Consider the following 8304-nt stretch of genomic DNA (forward strand, 5'->3'; position numbering starts at 1 on the left):
CACCCCCATAACGAGAAAAAGTGCTAAAAAAAAAAAAAAAAAAATCCGGGACAACATCCCATACCTGCTACTGTCTTTGCTAACTAGTCCGAAACCCTTTTGTTTGGCGATGTAACTGCTTACATGAAATTCTCACTCCCCTCAGAAATAGTTAACCTGCTTGATTCAGCTTCTGTAACTGCTTGCACAGAAACCCCTGGTAACTGAGCGCCTATAAAAAGACTACTCCAACTTCAGTCGGGGCTATAGTTCTGACTCTTGGTGCACCCCTCCCCCTCCGGGCCTCAGACTGTAGTTGCTGGCCAGCTAATAAAGACTCCCTTTAAACTTAATCTGGCTTTGGTGGTCATTCATTCTGTGGCACTCCACAACATTTGGAGGCCCCTGCATGAACTGGGAACCTGAGAGTAGCCGAATAACGCCCCAATGAAGATGCTCCTTACACCATGTCCCAGATCCCAAGAGGGGTAAGGAGGTCTCACAAAACGTGGATCAGAAATTGGAGTCTCTGGTGGCACCTGAATCTGGTAAGATTCTAGTTATTTTGGTTTGAGAGCTCTCCTGGTGGACTTTAGGATGGCTGGACGCAGTGGAACCTCCAGGTGCCTGGGCCCAAGTGCTACAGCACTTCCAGTCTCTGGTGACAGTGATTTATGAATGCAATGTTTTGCTTTGTCTTGTCTTTTAAAATGGGACAGGACCAGTCATCGCCCTGCTTGTCTTTGGGTGCACTGTCTTGATTTGTCTAGTCTTTGTCAGTCTTTTTTTTTTTGTCAAGATGGTCAGGGACAGTCGTTAGTCTGTTTGTTTAAATGTGTCCCCCTTAACTGTTTTCTAGATCACTTTCAGGACTTTTGAAAGTGTATCTCTGCGAATTGTCTTATTAGTGTCAAAATAACCCCAGGGAAATTGGCCCTATAGTCCTGATATGTGTGTTCATGCATACATGTAATATGCCATGTTATGTACTGTATGTTGTACGTCTGTGTTAAAAAAGCCTTAAAAATTCTATTCACGGGACCAGCAGTTAACGTAATGGCTATGTCACTGGACTCCCACATAGTCAACCACGGTTTGAGTCCCAGACCTGGTGGCTTAAACTCATGCCGGGCATGTGAGCGTGCGTGCCCAAGATCCCAAGAGGAGAATGGAGGAGAAGGGATTGCGGCATGGCCATCCCCCTTGGGAAGTGATTTCCTGCTTTCTGTCTCTCTGTCTCTCTCTGTCTGTCTGGCGAGTGCATGCGCCCTACAGCAAAAAACCTCTCCAAAAAAAAAAATTCTACTCAATTTGGTTTATTAAAAAAGAGCTCATAAAAATTGGTTTAAATGAAATAAAATAAAAAACAAACTGTTCGAAGAGACAAAAAAAAATTTAAGACCCTAAATTCTGTTTCCTATAAAGATTGGTGTGGAGATAAAATAAAGTCCTTAGAATTCCAAAAATAAATATTGGTTTAAATGCTTTTTAAGTTCATATAACTTTAGTAAATGACATTGTATTTAAGTTATATGTAAAAATATGTTATGTACTTTTATGTCTATATAAGTATTGTGTTCCAAAATAATTTGAGATTCCCAAGAATTTATGATGAAATATTTATCAGTCATGTGGTAAGTTATTATGTTAAACTGGTTTCTAGCCAAATTTCTTTGTCAGTTATGAATTTTTTGTCAGGGCATTAATGATGGCTATAATCCTAATGTCATGTACTTAAGGAAATTCACAGAAAAGAGTGAAAAGAGAATATACTCTTACAAGTACTGGTTTCTAAAAATCTTATGATTTATCTGGGTAAAATTTTCATTTTCTATGTAAACTGATTGGTTTTCTAAACTGCTAAGCCAAAATTAACCAAAAGAAAAGTTAAAAAAAAAGTTTGACAAAATCACATGTTAAGTAACCAATACAATACACCTGACTTATAAAGGTAAAATTGATATAAAAATATAATTTTAATGTTAAACATGGACTTATTGGAGTATTGCTGCCTGGTTTTCTCTGAGTCCTCCTTATAATTCTTGTTATTAAGTTAACATGCTTTAGTTGGTCTTTAAATTTTATAAAATTGGGATGGTCTGTTAGTAAGGTTGTTCAGTTTTACATTAAAAAAGTTGTTAAAACAAGTTTTGTTGCTATCGTTGTTTGTTTGTACATGTTCATAAGCTACCAGTCAGTATATGTGGATATATGTACTTATATTTTTATAAGCTAAATAACTCCTCCAGAAAATATAATACTTCCCAAGATGGGACAGAAAAGATAAACATGGACAATTAATACAAATTGGGCCTAAATACAATAGTCCCCGAGGCCCTTGAACAGATCATCACAGAACAGGCATTCAGGCCACTTCTCTGCAACAAAAGGAGGAGGTCCCAAGTGAACCAGAAAGTGCACCTCTTGCCCAGGGAGATGACCCTTTCAGTTCTCCCCATACTTGATCTGGATCTACATATGGGCCAGGACATAAGGACTTTTCTGTGGGCAGGAAACCAGCTGAGGGGGATGGCATGTCCCAAGGGACCTTGGCCCCCTTGCCAGTTTTTCCCCTCAAGCAATTGGACCCTCTGAATTAGGTCCAGATGGTCAGCTCTCTATGGTTTATTCCCCTTTCTCTATGAGTGACCTATAAACTGGAAAAACCAGAATCCCTCCTTCTCCCAAAACCCACAAGGTTTAATTAATCTCTCTCCTTGAAACTATTCTTTTTAACCCATCAACCTACCTGGGACAACTGCCAGCAGCTCCTCCAGACTCTCTTTACCACTAAGAATTCGTGGGAAGGTCGTAAACTTGTGCTGGATGCCAACAGCCAGCCCACTGCTGACCCTGTTGCCATCGAGTGGCCTTTCCCAGCTGGTCGACCTACTTGTGATCCAAATTTGGACAGAGTCTCTGAAGGCTCTTCTGGCGACTCTTGCTGAGACCCACCGCCTCATCCGCAGCCACTACTTGGCCCCTGCACAGTCTATAGCATCCTCACAGCTGGCCTTGGACCTTGAAGCCCCAATTTGGGTCAGACACCACACTCCCGGCACCCTTGACCCACTGAGACAGAACTTTCTCTGTTATCCTGAGCACTCCTTCGGCTATCAAGGTTATTGGGAAGCATCATTTGATTTACATCTCCCACCTGAAATCCACTGCCCAGTTCTCTGATGCTGCTGCCTCCAGGACCCAAAGATGAGGTCTTCAGCCTTCCTCAGATCGCCTCAAGGTCAAATTGCACTGACTTTCCTGATACTTCTCCTCTTTCCCCTTCGCCGTCTCCTCCCTACATAAACTCTCTTACACCTGGATCCTCTCTTGACCACTGGTGCCTGCTCCTCCGCTGGCACTTACAACCCCTTTGTGGTCCAACCCCTGATCACTGAGTTGACATCTGGGAGGGTGGATGGTCTTACAGCCTACGCCTTTATGTCTGGGGCAAGGGTCCCTACATTGTTTTCAGCATTCAAAAACACCTTTTCCTTCACTCCTAAATCCTGCCAGACTTCTATGGCCCATTCTTATGGGCCTGGGCCTCAATTCTATACCAACCACTCTGGGGTCATTAAGGACAGCCTGACCTAGCTTTACAAATGTCTCCTAGAGTGTGAGGAGCACCGCTCCTCTGAGAGTAACTGGTATCAGCCTCTCTTCTCTTGGCCTCCCTGGCTCACCGCCCTCATCTCTGCCATTGCAGGTCCTGCTCTGCTTCTCCTCCTTGCCCTTCTCTTTGGTCCTTGCAACCTCCATTTTCCCATTAACTTTGTTCAGGACCGGATCCAACCTGTCAAGCTCATGGTTTTCCACTCTCGCTATGAGCCACTCCCCTTCTCTAAATCAATTATTTGATTCTCCAAATCAGAAGGGGGAAATGTGGAAGGCTGTATGTTAGATCTTGCACATGAACAACTGTTTGTCCATTTTGTTCCCTTACCCTAACATGGCTGTCTGCTTCTGTAAACCTGCTTGCTCTTCCTGTGAGAAAATAGCTTGTACTAGCCATATAGAAAACCGTATCTGGATGACATCCTGTATCTGCTACTGTCTTTGATAACTAGCTCGAAACCCTTTTGTTTAGCAATGTAAGTGCTTACATGGAAACCCCACTCCCTTCAGAAATAATTAACCTGCTTGATTCAGCTTCTGTAACTGCTTTCATAGAAACCCCTGGTAACTGAGCGCCTATAAAAAGACTACTCCAATGTCAGTCAGAGCTACAGTTCTGACTCTCGGCACCCCCTTTCCCCCCAGCCTCAGACTGTAGCCTCTGGCCAGCTAATAAAGATTCCCTTTAACTTAATCTGGCTTTGGTTGTTCATTTGGTGGCACTCTACAACACTGGGTCTCAAACTTAAGCTACAGGGTGAGCTGCAGGATTGTTTTAAAAAGCTTTGTGTGAGAGAATGAACTCAATTAGTTTTAGTTTTTACATTTTGTTTAAATAATTCTTATTTTTTCTTTTCAAATAATTATTTATTAAATTAATTAATTTATTATTATTTTTTAATTTGACCAGAAAGAAACAGAGAGAGTGAAGGAATGTGAGAAACCAAGTCATTAGGTTCAGAACTCAAGCCGTGGTTGGCCATGTGGGAGTACAACATATTAACCACCACACCACCTGCTGGCCCATTGTTGAAAGAATTCTGTCTGTATTGACAAAGATTCTCTGCTTGACCAAAATTTAATCAGACTTGCCAAACTTTACCAAGGTCTGTTTGTTTTCTATGAAATCAAGGTAGATGAGTTTTAGCAAAATCCCCCTTAACCCTAAGGTTACCTAATGTAATTTGCTATCTACTGACCTCCACCTTGCTACATGGTGCTAAGTTCACACTTGACTATTCTATATTCAGAGTTGAGTTTATTCTCTCTCACACACTCACACACTATCTCATTGTCCCAGTCCCTAGACATGTCTCCACAGTCTCTATTAAAATGTTAATATTAACTGTGCTATCTAAGTAAATATATTAGCTATTTTTAATGCTACATTATAATTTTGTAATTACACATATTTTGAAGGTGATTTTTTGCTATAGGGTGGGTGTGCTCACCAGAGAGAAAGAGACAGAGAGAGAGAAAATGAGATATCACCCCCCCCAGGGGTAATGGCCATGGCACTACCCCTTCTCAGTTCTTCTCTTGGGATTTTGGGCATGTGCCCAGTGTGTTTCAAGCTGCCAGATTCAGGAGTGAAACCTCAATGTGCCATGTGGATATCCAGCACTTTGATCACTACACCACCTGCTGGCCACTGGAATTTAAAACTTTTATCTGTTGCCTAAAGGTGGTCTAATTTTATTACCCTATTTTTTTGAGGCTTTTACCTTAGGGTGGGTGTGCTCCCTTGAGAGAGAGAGGAAGATAGAGATTGTGAGAAAGTGAGAAATCACCCAATCTTGAAGATGGTCATACTGCAATCTCTTTTCTTCCATTTTTTCTCACAGGGTCTTGGATACATATAGATGTGCCCAGTGTGATTCTTTTTCCTCCATTCCCCTCTCAGGGTTTTCAACACACACACACACACACACACACACACACACACACGGGGTGTGATTTTCAAGCCAGCAGGTCCAGGACTCAAACCAGTTGATCATGTGGGAGTCTAGTGCCTGAATCAGCATGGCACCTGCTGGCCACATCTGTAACCTTTTTTGTTATGTTTTTGCCATAAGGCACAAGCACTCACTGGAGAGAAAGAGTAGCACTGAAAGAGAAAGTGAGAAATCACCACCACAGGGAATGGCCGTGCTGCAGTCCATTCTCCTCACTTCTTTTATTTGGATTTTGGACATACACACACACATTCCTGGCATCAGTTTCAAGCCACTGGATCAGGACTCAAATGTTGTCGATCATGTGGGAGTCCAGTGCCCTATACATTATGCCACCTGCTGGCCCTGTACTACTTTTATATATCTTAAGATGAAAACCAAGAAAAGTAATAATAAACAAACAAAGTTACATAAAACTAAAATTATTCTGTCCAACAAATTAAACAAAAACATGTTTGAGAAACTGCATAATTATTAACATATTAGTTAGTAATGTATTACATAAAAAGGTAATATACAAAATGCATTAAAAAAAATATTCAGAAAGCAAATAACTGAGGAGTAAAAACGCAAAGGACTTGGATAGAAATCTCTCAAAATAAAGTATACAAATGGCCAATAGGTATATGAATAAGCACTTGACATCACTAATTATTTGGAAAATACAAATGAGAACAGTTGCAAAATATCACATCATGTACCTTTTTCTTTAAAAAATATTTTTTACTTACTTTATCTATTTTTTTGTTGTTATTATTTTCTAGTTTGACCAGAGAGAGACAAAAAAAGTGAGAAAGCAAGCCATCAGTTCCAGGACTCAAGCCATAGTCAGCCATGTGGGAGTCCAGTGCCTCAATAACCACTTCACTTGCCAACTCCCACCTCACACCTCTTAAGATAGCTATTCTTAAAAAAATACAATTCAATAAATACAAGAAGGAAAGAGAACTATTGAATATTGTTGGTAAAAATATAAATTAGTTGAACACAATGGAAAATAGCTTTCTAAGGTTTTTCACAAAATTCAAAATAGTACTACCATGTGACGTAAGAATTACATAATTAGTTATGAGTAAAAAACTATGAAATTAATATATCAAAATATATTCATGCTTCCATATTAATTGCAAATTTATTCATAATAGTCAGGATAAGACATTAACATAACTATTACACACACATGGATTAAAATATGTTACAGAGACCAGCAAGTCCTGTCGTGTTTGAAGTGGTGGTTCCACATGGTTGATCACAGTTCAAGTCCCAGTTCAAGCTTGCTCCTTCACTTTATCTCTCTCTCTGTCTTGCTGTTTCTCTCTAGTGAGCACATGTCCAATAGAAAACTAAATTTAAAAATAAATTAAATAAATATTTTTTAAAAATCTTTTATATATGTAATATATACAATAGAATATTATCCAGTCTTTAAAATAGAATTCTAAATACCAGCTTCATAGCCTAATGTTTAAAATATCGGGGTTCCACATAAGTGACCATGATTTGAATCCCATTTTTGGTGACTTAAAAAACACATTATGTTTATGTGTGTGCATTACTGAAATTCTGACAGAATGGAGAAATGTAGAAGGAATTGAAGCATGATGAAGCTCCATTGGAATGTGTTTCTCTCTTCCTTAGTCTCTGGTGATCACATGGACCCTAAAATTAACAAAACATATTCTATTATTTCAACAACAGGGATGAACCCTTGTAGGACAACAGGTTGATTGAAATAACTCAGGTACACAAAAACATACAGCTTGTCATCTTACATGTAAGTAGAGTATTAAAAACTAAAATTCACAGAAGCAGAGAATAATATGACAGCTACTACAGGTTGAGGGTAGCCAGGTTTTAAAAATGATGATCAAGAAAACAGCTGATAATGTAATGGTTAGGTTGCTGGGCTCTCAGGTAGACCGCAAATTGAGTCCTGCACCCAGTGACTTAAAACTCATGCCAAGCACATATGTGTGTTTGCCCCAAATCCCAAGAGGAGAATGGAGGAGAAGGATTGCAGTGTGACCATCCTCCTGGGATTGCTTTCTTGATTTGTGTCTGTGTCTCTCCAGCAAATGCATAAGCCCTATAGCAAAATTCTCTCTAAAAATAAATAAAATTAAAATTAAAATGTTGGTCCAAAAAACATAACATTTCAGTTAGACAAGAGGAATAAGTTCAAATGTTCTAATGTACATCATATGAGTGTAATTAATTACATTATATTGTATACCTGAATAATTCTCTGAAAGTAGATATTGTGTTCTCACCCCAGAAACAAGTTTTGAGGTAATACGTATGTTGGTTTTAATTAATTATTTATTTTAATTTTATTTATTATTATGATTTCTTAATTTTGACCAAATTGAGAAAGGGAAATTGAGAAAGCAAGCTGCCAAGTCTGGAATACAAACCACAGTCAGCCATGTGGGAGTACAGCAAATTCACCACCACACCACTTGCCGACTCTGGTAATAATGCTAAATGACTCAATTAACCCATCACTCAAAGTTTGCATCAGTTAAAATATATTTCTGCATTTCATATTTTTATAAAAATCAAAAAAATAGAAGTACAAAAATAAATGAATGGGGGCGTGTGGAGGGGACAGAAAAAAATGAATAAACAAGTCATGACAATTTTTCAAGAATATTTTTTATGGGAACCAGCAGTTAGCATAATGGCTATGTCGCTGGACTCCCACGTAGTCGACCACGGTTCGTGTCCCAGACCCGGTGGCTTAAAACTCACG

The sequence above is a fragment of the Tupaia chinensis genome, unplaced genomic scaffold, assembly GCF_000334495.1.
Source record: "Tupaia chinensis unplaced genomic scaffold, TupChi_1.0 Scaffold149973_1, whole genome shotgun sequence".
NCBI lineage: Eukaryota > Metazoa > Chordata > Mammalia > Scandentia > Tupaiidae > Tupaia > Tupaia belangeri.